General features: G+C 44.9%; 1 long non-coding RNA gene across 1 annotated transcript; it reads left to right on the top strand.

The window, feature by feature from the left end:
* Positions 1 to 229: 229 nt before the first annotated feature.
* On the top strand, positions 230 to 2,511 carry LOC138770047 (uncharacterized). Its single transcript, XR_011359381.1, has 3 exons — positions 230 to 299; positions 1,556 to 1,681; positions 2,430 to 2,511. It is a non-coding gene; the product is annotated as an uncharacterized lncRNA (long non-coding RNA).
* Positions 2,512 to 12,434: the final 9,923 nt, after the last annotated feature.

Raw genomic sequence — 12,434 nt, 5'->3', positions numbered from 1 at the left:
TGAAGTGCACCGGAGACGAGGCGTCTTGTTTCGAGTTAACAAGCAGTAAACCACAGTCACCATATTGATATTTTACAATCTTTTATTCTCCATGGCTACATCTCCTACAATGAATACCTTGTTTTGTCTTGTTTTGTCTCGTACAGAAAGCGTTCCAAAAGAGTACATAGCTGGCTGTGCTTCCCCTAGCTATTTCTATGTGAGACATTTAATCAGTGCCTTCTATCATGAGCAACCCAATTCAACAACTGTACAGGCATCCTGGAAAAAAGCAACTCCAACTAGTCCTTTGCCAGTGGGTGAGCGTCTTTTATATTATTTAGGTCCTTTATAGTCTCTTTCATAGTGTATCTTCTAGTGGTGGAGGGTCTTGTTATTTGAGCCTTACAGATTTCTGTCTATTAGCCCCCCATCACATTGTGGAACAATGGCTAAGCCTTAAAGTGTTAAAAACTTCTGACATGTCACAGTGGCGGGTCCGGCTGCTGAGAACCTCGCTGATCGCTAGAACGATCGCTAGAAGCGCTCTGCCCCTTCAGCTCCTTTACAGGGAGATGACTGTAACTGAGTTGAAGGGGCAGAGGAAACATTTTAGCGATCGGTGGGGTTCTCAGCAGCCGGACTCCGACTGATATATGCACTTCTGACATGTAATATAGACATGTGAGTAGTTTTAAAAATTGGTAGTTACACTTTAAGGCGTGGTTCACACACACTACGACACTGGCCGTTCTGTGCAACGCCGTTCATCCTGGTGCATTAGAGGCTGGATAAACTTCATTTCTTTAGAATTGGAATGCGGGCACATTTGGGTGCACCCGCATTCCAATTACCTATAGCAGACAATGTCGAGTGTAGCTGGAGCCGCACTTTACATTGTCGGTTCTGTCAGTCTTGTGCAGATGCTCTTTAATCAATAGAGGCTACACAAAACTAACATGTCAGTTTTTTGCACGGCCGCAAGGAATTCTGGCCAGGATCCCAGCTGGGATTCCATCACAATCAATGCAATGTATTATTTCATTTAGTAATGGCCGGTGTTACAACGGCTCTTATTATATGAAAAAATATGTTGTGTGAACTTAGCCTAAAGGGGTTATCCAGTTAAGGAAAACATTATGTATATGGTTTCAATGGGAAATAGAGGCAGGATTGTGCTCCTTGTGGCCTCCTTAGTTCTTGCACACAGTCAGCTAGTCAAGTGGCTCGGACAACAACACTTCCCAGTTCTGCTTTTCCATATAACAATGGCTTCTTATTTCTGAAAAAAGTGCAAATGGCTGTACCCAGGTACTGGGTTACCCAAACAGACCTCAAACAGCCACAATACATGCCTACAGTATACCCCTTGGGCACTATGAAAAACCCTAACGTGAATGTTCAGGAACAACAGCCAATTATTGACTGGTTTATAGATGTAGTGCCCGCCAAGATAAGGGCCCTTAACATTCATATTCCCTTTGTCTTTTTTTCCATCAAAGTAGAGCCGAGAGGCTGGACACTGCATATGTTGAATTATATACAGGTTATAATATTCAATTTTTTTTATGTCCAGTTATTCGTCTTAGGTGTGAAACATGTCATGATTTTACCAAACTCGGACGGCCTGACTGTTTGGGATCCAAACTTGAGTGTGGTGAAAACCAGGCGTGCCTCACGCTGCATATGAGCATATTAAATAGTGAGTATTAAATAACCTTGTCTCCAAAGTCTCAGAGCTCTGCCATTGCCGGTGATTGATGACAAAATCTGAGCCCAAACAAAAACTGTTTTTAATTATTTGTTTGTCAAACGGGTATTAACCAAAAAACTTGTTTCATTAAAGGAGAATCAGAGGGGAGGGGATTTTGTCACACTGGGGGCTTGCCGGCCCACCTCCCCACTGCTTCATGTAGGGCCGGTGCCAGCACAGACCAGCACGGTGCATGGGAACCAGGCTGCGGTTCAAAAAAAGGACCACGGCACTGGCATTCCCACTTCGGCGCTGGTCTATTGATGTAAAAATTTTAGAGCGATGTCCCTGATGGTACATTGGCTTTAATTTTTGCCCCTCTTCTTGCATCTCTTATTGCCCCTCACCCTTGGTGCTTAAAGCCTTTTAAAGGCTGCTGTAAAGAATGTAGCTACATTAACAAGTTTATTGCTACTAGTATTATCTGAGCACCTTATGGCAGAGGTATTTGGGCACCTTCTGGCAGTGTTATTTGGGCAACTTATGGCAGTGTTATTTGAGCAATTTATGGCAGTGTGATTTGGTTACAGTTTTTAAGTGTTATTTGGTCACAGTATTGCAGTGTTTTTTGGGCACTGTATGGCAGTGTTATTTGGGCACTGTATAGCAGTGTTATTTGGCCATAGTATGGTAGTGTTACTGTGTAACTGTGAATTATGGAACAGATACCACGTTGTTCTTTTTCTCAATGTTTCAGTTCAGAAAAGTGATATCACTCAACACAAAACGTATTTTATCGGAAAACAATGCTGGAATAACAAAGCTTGTTATCGTAGTGGCAAATTATCATCAGAGTTGCATAAAATAAGTTTTAGCACAACTTGTTGCCATTCAGATGACTGCAGAGCACCGCTACCAACATGTAGGTATTGTGGGGGGACCTTGGTGCTGTGTGATATCCCATTAACAATTATTTGTATAAGGGTGTGTTCACACGTACAGGATCCGCAGCAGATCTGCAGCAGATCTGCAGCAGATTTGATGCTGTGTTCAGTTTTAAGACAAAATCTGCTGCGGATCTGCTGCTGATCCGCAGCAGAAAATCCGCTGCGGGTCCGGTACGTGTGAACGTACCTTAGGGTAGAAACCCACTTGCCGGATCCGCAGCGAGTCCCCTCGCTGTGTATTTGCAGCGAGTCTCGCTGAGGATCCTGTCCCTATACTTTCAATGGCAGACAAACACGCAGCAGGGATGTACATTCCTGCTGCGAGTTTGTCCACAGCCCGCCCCGTTAACCCCCCGGCTGCCGGAGCTGATACTTTACCTGATCCTGTAGCCCCGATCGCTCCCCTGCAGCCCCGATCGCTCCTGCGGGGGGCGATTGGCGGCCGGACTGCAGGGGGGGCGATCAAGGCTGCGGGGGAGCGACCGGGCGGCCGGAGCTGCGAGAGGTGTTAAAGGGGCTGCGGGCAGGCCGGCGGCTGGCTGGAGCATATACTTCACCTGGTCCCCGCCCTGGCTTGCTGAAGACACCGGGAACCGCCGAAGCAAGCCGGAGCCGGGATCAGGTAAAGTACCAGCTCCGGCGGCCGGGGGGTTAACGGGGCAGGGTGGCGGACAAACTCGCAGCAGGGATGTACAACCCTGCTGCGTGTTTGTCTGCCATTGAAAGTATAGGGACAGGATCCGCAGCGAGACTCGCTGCAAATACAAAGCGAGAGGACTCGCTGCGGATCCGGCAAGTGGGTTTCTACCCTTAGGGTGCCTTCACACGTACCGTATCGCTGCGTATTTAACGCTGCGTTTTAACGCTGTGATTTTCATGTGAAAATCAAAACTGGCATGTACAAATCGCACCAAAAACGCAGCAATAAAAACGCAGCGATATGGTACGTGTGAAGCTACCCTTAAACAGTTTCTGTTCTGACTTATATAAGGGAAGTATTTAGACAGTGTAACACTGTTATACAATATGGTCACTGCGGGTAGGTGTTAAAGGGGTATTCCACTCAAACATAACTTTTCATATGTTGTTGCCCATGGTGAGACTAACAATTCATTCCATACTTATTATTATTATTATTCAGTCGCCTTCCCTCAGTTCTGAACAACTGCTTTCTGCTGAAAACATAAAAATGTGTGTGTAAGCCTTTTTCTCTGACTCCCCCCCTTCCCCTACCTTCTGAAAAAGCCTATGTTAACAAGTCCCTGGCAGGCTTTATCTGCAACATTGTAGCTTCTTTGTAATGCTGGGAGGGTTTATCACAGTGAGTTTATTAGCAACTTGACCTCAAAATAACTGACAGCAGGGATATGCATCCAGTTTCTCGTTACCTAGTTAGTACCCTAAAGGCAAGGGCTGCATAGACATCGCTAAACGAGGCCATCCCTGACAGAGTGGTAGGAAGCATGGAGTGGAGTGAAAAGGGATGCATAACCCTCAACCCTGCATTCGGGTAAGATGATGAGTCTCCCATATACTTGTACTATAGGCCCATCTAAGGGCTTAGTCACTGTACCATGGCCGAGAGAAAGTAGGGGCTATTGATGTGCAGGAAGGGTTGAAGTTGGGGGTCCTTCTTGCAGTTTGAAAGTGGGATAAAGACTGTGGGGGATAGCAGATTCCAGAGAGGACACAGCAGGACACCAGGAAAGTGCAGAGAGGTAAGCTTAACATATTTGTTATGTTCTTCATCAGGGAAGCAATGTATAAAAAAATGACCTAACACCAGATAACCCCTTTAACCACAAGTTTGCTGTGTGTTAGTGGAAGACCCATTGAAGTCAGTGGGTAGCTGAGATCGGAATATCCCTTTAATGTTGATATACCAATGCCAGTGGATTCATAGAAAAGACAAAGCAATGTACAAGAACTCATAGGTATGCCTACTCTACTTCTAGATCTCCTATACGTGGTACAGAGTTAGGCTATGTTCACACAACGTAAGGGAGCATCAGCGCGCGCCCGCATCAGAGCTTTCCATAGCACACAGTGAAGCGAGCGGACCGAGCCGCTAGCTTCACTGTGTGAACTGACAGGGTTTCCTACGGCCGCAATTCATTGAATTGCAGCCACAGAAAACTGACATGTCAGTTATTTGCGGCGCCGCACGGGATCCCAGCTGGAGCGTGTACGATGTGTATACGCTCCGGCCGGGATCCCATAAAGAAACAGGCAATGTTCACTGGCGCATAAAGCACGGCCGTTGTTGCCAATGGCATAGCCTTAAAATGTGTATAAATTTTATTTCTTAAATTTTTGTAAAATTTTCTATTTTTTGTTTTTAGTGCCACCAAAAAATAACACACATAATGGGATGGTCTGCCCTGTGACTTCTAACATCTTGAACCAAAAATCTGAGCCGACCTATGCCATGAAGTGCACTGGAGATGAGTTGTATTGTTTAGACTTCACAAGTGGTAAAGCACACTCACCATATTTTACTACGGTATGTTTTTTTTACTCCATGGCGTCATCTCCTAGAAAACATACCTTGTTTCCTCTTTTTCCCATGCAGATATGGAAGCAAAAGAAAATGTAACTGGTTGTGCGTCATATTGGTATTGTTTTGTAATACCATTAATCAATGAATTTTACCGTAATATACCTGATATGTTATTTGCACACCTGCCCTACAAAATGGCAACCAGAACAAGTTCTTTGCCAGTGGGTGAGTTTCTTTTATTACATTTAGGTTATTAATTTATTACATACTGTCTTTAAGGGGCATACACTGGATTTTCTAAAAGGGGGGGATTCATACAAGCAGACACACTAATACAGTATTTATATACTCTGCTCAGAAAAATAAAGGGAACACTTAAACAATACAATATAACTTCAAGTCAATCAAACTTCTGTGAAATCAAACTGTCCGCTAATGGTACGTTTACACAGACAGATTCGTCTGACCGATTTTTAAGCCAAAGCCAGGAATGGATTTGAAAAGAGGGGAAATCTCAGGATTTCCTTTATGACCTGTTTCTGTTTATAGTCTGTTCCTGGCTTTGGCTTCAAAGATCTGTTAGATAAAACTCTGTGTAAACGCACCATTAGGCTATGTTCACACTACGTATATGTCCGGCCGTAGTTTGTACGCGGCCGGACATGTGCCGCTGAAACTACGGCTGTTAGAAAAATAGACATGCGGCTGGATTGCGAACATGCGGGCGAACCGCGAACATACGGCCGTAGTGCAGTTATGCTTCCTAGCTTGTTTCGAAGCGATCTGAAACAGGTCATTTAATTTGAAATCTTCACACACAGAACCTTTTGGATCTAAAAATCAAGTTCAATTTGGCTGAAATAAGTACTCTGTACGGGACCGCATTGAAATCCACGGCCGTGAGTTGGAACAGTTCCGGCCGCAAACAATGGTCTTGTTCATTTTTCACGGCGCCGTATACGATCTGTACGCATCAACCTCAAAACTACGGGCGTATATTTGCGGTTCGCACTACGGCCGGAAATATACGTAGTGTGAACATAGCCTCAGGAAGCAACACTGATTGACAATCAATTTCACATGCTGTTGTGCAAATGGAATAGACACAAATGGAATAGACAACAGTGGAAATTATTGGCATTTAGCCAGACACACTCAATAAAGGAGTAGTTCTGCAGGTGAGGACCACAGACCGATTCTCATTACCTATGCTTTCTGGCTCATGTTTTGGTCACTTTTGAATGTTGGTTGTGCTTTCACACTCGTGGTAGCAGGAGACGGACTCTACAAACCACACAAGTGGCTCCGGTAGTGCAGCTCATCCAGGATTGCACATCAATGTGAGCTGTGGCAAGAAGGTTTGTTGTGTCCGTGAGCGTAGTGTTCAGAGTCTGGAGGCGAGACAGGACAGTACACCAGGAGACATGGAGGAGGCCGTACGAGGGCAACAACACAGCAGCAGGACCGCTGCCTCCACCTTTGTGCAAGGAGGAACAGGAGGAGCTCTGCCGGAGCAGTGTAAAATGACCTCCAGCAGGCCACAAATGTGCATGTGTCTGCACAAATGGTTAGAAACTGACACCATGAGGATGGTATGAGGGTCCGACACAGCCCACTTAGGGTAATGTCAGTGGGTTGTGGTTCACTGTCCTCTGTCTCTTTAGTGGGCAAGGTATAATCACTAACTCAGCCCATTGAAGGGAGGGAGGACACGTGATTATTAATTTTTCCAGATATGGGCCTATTTTATGAATATATAGCAGGATTTTCAGACAGACAGATACCAGGCTTCCACACAAGAGTCCTTGTTTTCCTGGTTATTAACTCATGGATTTTGTCATTTACTTTTTATAGGAAGAATAGCACTTGAAGAATAGAAAACCTGTGTGTGTATGCTTATGTATATACTTTCTGTATTTCAATAGTAAAATAGGAATTTATTTGTTTTATTACAGTCAACTCTTTGTTATGCCGGCAATGTCAAGGACCTCTCAACATGATATGTGAAATGTTTACAAAATGCTCAAAAGAAAATGATGCGTGTGTGACCATAATTTCGAAGATCTCATATGGTATGTATATATGTATCTGTAAATAGGAAGACAACTGTTCACACCAAGTATACATACTGTGCAGAGAGGGATTTATCACTTGTGTAGCCTGTTTAGCTGCACAGGGGCCCAGGCCAATAGAGGGGCCCACCAGGCTCAGACTCTAAAGTGTCAGCTCAGCATTGCACATGTCTGTAGTGGGCCCCCCAGGCAGTTTCAGCACCCAGGAAGTGCTGGCCCCCTACCCCTGTGGTGGGGCCCACTTAGTGACTGGATGCTGTGCCCGGCCGGGGCTGGTTCTCTTTTCTCCTCCTGCACGCTGCTGCTGACAGACCCTCCTGTACTCCACTGTCTGGCATACCTTGTGTGAGGAGGAGAGGACAGAGAGCATGTGGTGAAAGGGGCTGGAGGGATCCTGCAGAGTTATGTCTGCCAGGGACAGGACTGTGAAGAGGAGCAACAGCAGCAGCTCTGACAGTGAGTGACAGTGTGGTAGTATAAGATAGAGGGTGGACTGTGTAAGAGAAAGCACAGAGCCCCCACCCCCTCTGATGCTGATGTTTGATTGTAAGTTTATGCTTTTTTTTTGCCAATAGCTGTGCCCCCTCCCCCTGCAGCATGGTTGTTTTTCTCTTTTATCTCCCCCCTAAGCAGCCACATGCAGTACATGTATCCCACCTCTCTGAAACTACAACTCCCAGCATTCTCTGAGAGCTTTATTAGTGTAAAGCATTCTGTGAGTTGTAGGGTTCTTTATTTGGGTGCCCCCCCATGATAAGTTCTATTGGTTGGTACTCCAGTCCCACTCTGGGGCCTTCACAGACCAGACTACAGTACAGTCCTCTAGTAGGCCCTGGCTTCTGTGCTGTGCTGTAGGGCCCTCCCGAGAAACCAGGACACATGTACCTGATACCCGGGCATACATATGTGTGCGCCTTTAAGGCAGAAAGGTGGAGAAACTAATAGGTTATGGGGGCCCAAACTCATTTTTGCACAGGGGCCCTTTGCAGTCTCTGTCCGCCCCTGATACTGTGTGGTGTAGTATAAATGATCGGTGAGCTCTCCTGTGTTATGTAGTATAGAGGATCAGTCAGCTCACCTGTGTAGTATAGAGGATGTAACCTGTGTGGTGTAGTCAGGGCTGTTTCTATAGCCGGGTGGGGCGCTCACAGCTGGTTGAGGTGTGTGTGGGGGGGGGGGGGGGGTTGGTGTTGGCGGCAAGCCCCCCTTTCCCCTCTGAGCTTGGCGGCAATCTACAGTACAGACCAAAAGTTTGGACACACCTTCTCATTCAAAGAGTTTTCTGTATTTTCATGACTATGAAAATTGTAGATTCACACTGAAGGCTTTAAAACTATGAATTAACACATGTGGAAAAAAAAGTGTGAAACAACTGAAAATATGTCTTATATTTTGGGTTCTTAAAAGTGACACTGTCATCATTAAAAACGTTTAAATTACTAATCTTGCTGTCTCCATACCTTATTTCAGATGTTTAATCATGGTGCTGGTTGATGAGAAAAGTGAACTTTTATCAGCTTGTTAGTGCGCCACTGGGCAGGGCTTAGTCTCTGAAGCGCCACATTGCTCCACCCACTGCATCGCAGTCGACCCCGCCCCTTTGTTACGTCATCTCTCCAGGCCGCCGCTCCCACTTGTTTGGTCCTCCCAGCCTTTGCCTGGATGTCGGGACGTGCGCGCTCACATCACCCAGCGTAATGCGCGTGCGGCCCCGTCATATTCCGCGCAGGCGCACTGGGTCTATCCACAGCCGGGCGATCGGATTTTAGCAGGCGCAAGCATGGTGGGGCTGTCTGAAGGTCCATTGGCGTCCTGATGCCCCCCGGAGCTCTCGCTGCTGCTGTGAAAGTGTCCTCATAACCTGCAGCGATTCGCTGAGTTATTGCGCAGGAGCGTTGCAAGTAGGATGGACGCACTGTGCCTGCGCAATAACTCAGCGAATTGCTGCTGGCTGTGGACAGACCCAGTACTCACTCAGTGCGCCTGCGCGGAATATGAAGGGGTCGCGCACGTCCCGACATTTAAGCAAAGGCTGGGAGGGCCAAACAAGTGGGAGCGGCATCCTGGAGAGATGATGTAACAAAGGGGGCGGGGTCGACGGCGATGTAGTGGGTGGAGCGATGTGGCGTTTCAGAGACTAAGCCCCGTCCAGTGGCGCACTAACAAGCTGATTAAAGTTCACTTTTCTCATCAACCAGCACCATGATTAAACATCTGAAATAAGGTATGGAGACAGCAAGATTAGTAATTTAAACATTTTTAATTATGCAAAAATGAAAAATGGGGGTGACAGTGTCACCCCCATTTTGCTTTGATTACATCTTTGCACACTTCACAGGTATGTCCTCTCAGGTGTAATAAGTGGGATTTCTTGCCTTATAAATGGGGTTGGGACCATCAGTTGTGTTGTACAGAAGTCAGGTGAATATACAGCTGATCTGGTCTGATGAGTCCAAATTTGAGATCTTTGGTTCCAACCACTGTGTCTTTGTTGGACACAGTATTATACACACTTTTGTTTTAATGCAATATCCTATATCCTATCATATGCCTTGTGGTCAACTATTTGCATGCAGCCTCTCTGCTGCTACTACAGCTTTGCTTACAATTTACACCAAAAAGAAAAAAATGCTGAACTTACGTAGCAAGAAAATTCAATCTTTATTAAATACATGTATTTTAAAACAATTCATAAAAGAGAAAAAAACCTAACATTTAAAAAAAGAGAACGGTGGCTATCCCGGAGGTGTTTATTGATATGTTAACTCGTATTATTTGCTGTAGTCCCTGACCCACAACACAAGTCTTTCTTACAGATGGATAAAGTACAATATACAATAAATAACACTGAATAAATATTAAATTACAGTACCAAAAGTGCTAGTGCATAGTTCATTAGATTCATTAGATTAGTCCGGACGAAGGCAACGAAACGCGCGTCGGGGTGGTGGCGTCCCGGAGGAGCTACATAACAAATAGACCTGTAAGGTAGTATACTTGCTGTATCCCTGAATTAGTGGGGTAATAATGATAATATAGGTGGATTATGGAATTAATGTTATGATATACGTGAATCTAATGAACTATGCACTAGCACTTTTGGTACTGTAATTTAATATTTATTCAGTGTTATTTATTGTATATTGTACTTTATCCATCTGTAAGAAAGACTTGTGTTGTGGGTCAGGGACTGCAGCAAATAATACGAGTTAACATATCAATAAACACCTCCGGGATAGCCACCGTTCTCTTTTTTTAATGTTAGGTTTTTTTCTCTTTTATGAATTGTTTTAAAATACATGTATTTAATAAAGATTCAATTTTCTTGCTACGTAAGTTCAGCATTTTTTTCTTTTTGGTGTAAATTGGACACAGAAAAGGTAAATGGATGAACTCTACATGCCTGGTTCCCACCGTGAAGCATGGAGAAGGAGGTGTGATGGTGTGGGGGTGCTTTGCTGGTGACACTGTTGGGGATTTATTCAAAATTGAAAGCATACTGAACCAGCATGGCTACCACAGCATCTTGCAGCAGCATGCTATTCCATCTGGTTAGCGTTTAGTTGGACCATCATCTATTTTCCAACAGGACAAAGACCCCAAACACACATGGCTGTGTAAGGGCTATTTGACCAAGAAGGAGAGTTATGGGGTGCTACGAGATGGTTTGGGGGTGAGCTGGACTGTAGAGTGAACGCAAAAGGGCCAACAAGTGCTAAGCATCTCTGGGAACTCCTTCAAGATTGTTGGAAGACCATTTTAGGTGACTACCACTTGAAGCTCATCAAGAGAATGCCAAGAATGCAAAGCAGTAATCAAAGCAAAAGGTGGCTACTTTGAAGAACCTAGAATATAAGACATATTTTCAGTTCTTTCACACTTTTTTGTTAAGTGTATTATTCCACATGTGTAAATTCAAAGTTTTGATGCCTTCAGTGTGAATCTACAATTTTTATAGTCATGAAAATACAGAAAACTCTTTGAATTAGAAGGTGTGTCCAAACTTTTGGTCTGTACTGTATAGTGCACCACCAAGCTCACTATTTCGCACAGAATGGCGTCATTATTGGCTGAGCTGTGTAATTGATTGCGCTCCCTCCCTGGACCTCTTTCTCTGGAGCGCTGGAATCTATCCAGCAAGCGCAGTGATGTGAATTTATCGTGCCTGCTGTAGGATCCGTCCTGCGGCTGACAAACAGGAGAAGGTAAAGGGAGCCACTGCATTTCTGCATTAAGTGAGTATGAGTTTTTTTTTTTGTTTGTTTAGAGTTGGGGCACAGCAGGGGACTTTTAAGTATGGGGCAAAGCAGTGACGGGGCATTATTATTATAGATGGTATAGCAGGGAAGGCATTTTTACTATGGGAGCAAAGCAGTGAAGGGGCATTATTACAATATGGGAGCACAGCATGGGGCATTATTACTATATGGAGGGCACAGCAAGGGGCATTATTACTCTATGGAATGCACAGCAGGGGGCATTATTACTATATGGAGGGCACATCAGGGGGCATTATTACTATATGGAGGGCACGGCAGGGGGCATTATTACTATATGGAGGGAACAGCAGGGAGCATTAATACTACATGGAGTACAGCAGGGAGCATTATTTCTATGAGAAGGGAACTATTTACTATATGGGGACATAGAGAGACTATAACTATATGGGGGGCACAACAGGGAACCCAACATACAGGGGGAAACACACATACCTACTCACTTTACTGAACATGACTAACAGCAGGGGGCATTATTGCTGTATGGGGGCACAACAGGGGACATTCTTACTATATGGGGGCACAGCAGGAGACATTATTACTATATGGAGGCACAGCAGGAGGCATTATTACTATATAGAGGACACAACAAGGGGTATTATTACTATATGGTGGGCACAGCAGGAGACATTATTACTATATGGGGGCACAGCATGAGACATCATTACTATATGGGGGCACAGCAGAAGACATTACTGTACAGAGGGCACAGCAGGGGACATTATAATTATATGAGGGCACAGCAGGGGGCATTATTACTATGTGGGGACATAGAGACATTATAACTATATACGGAGCACAGCAGGGAATCCTACATATAGGTGGCAACACACATACCAACTCACTTTACTGAATATGACACTAAAAAGTGGATTTACTACTGTTTGGGACCATATGGGTGGGAGAAAGGGAAGGAAATTGCTGGAAAAGTGCGGAGCCTGAGATGTTTGTCTGGCAAGTTCTGAA

Source organism: Dendropsophus ebraccatus, chromosome 12 (assembly GCF_027789765.1).
Source record: "Dendropsophus ebraccatus isolate aDenEbr1 chromosome 12, aDenEbr1.pat, whole genome shotgun sequence".
Classification (NCBI taxonomy): domain Eukaryota; kingdom Metazoa; phylum Chordata; class Amphibia; order Anura; family Hylidae; genus Dendropsophus; species Dendropsophus ebraccatus.
Note: the sequence above shows the minus strand (reverse complement) of the source record. Positions and strands in the feature narration are given on the sequence as shown.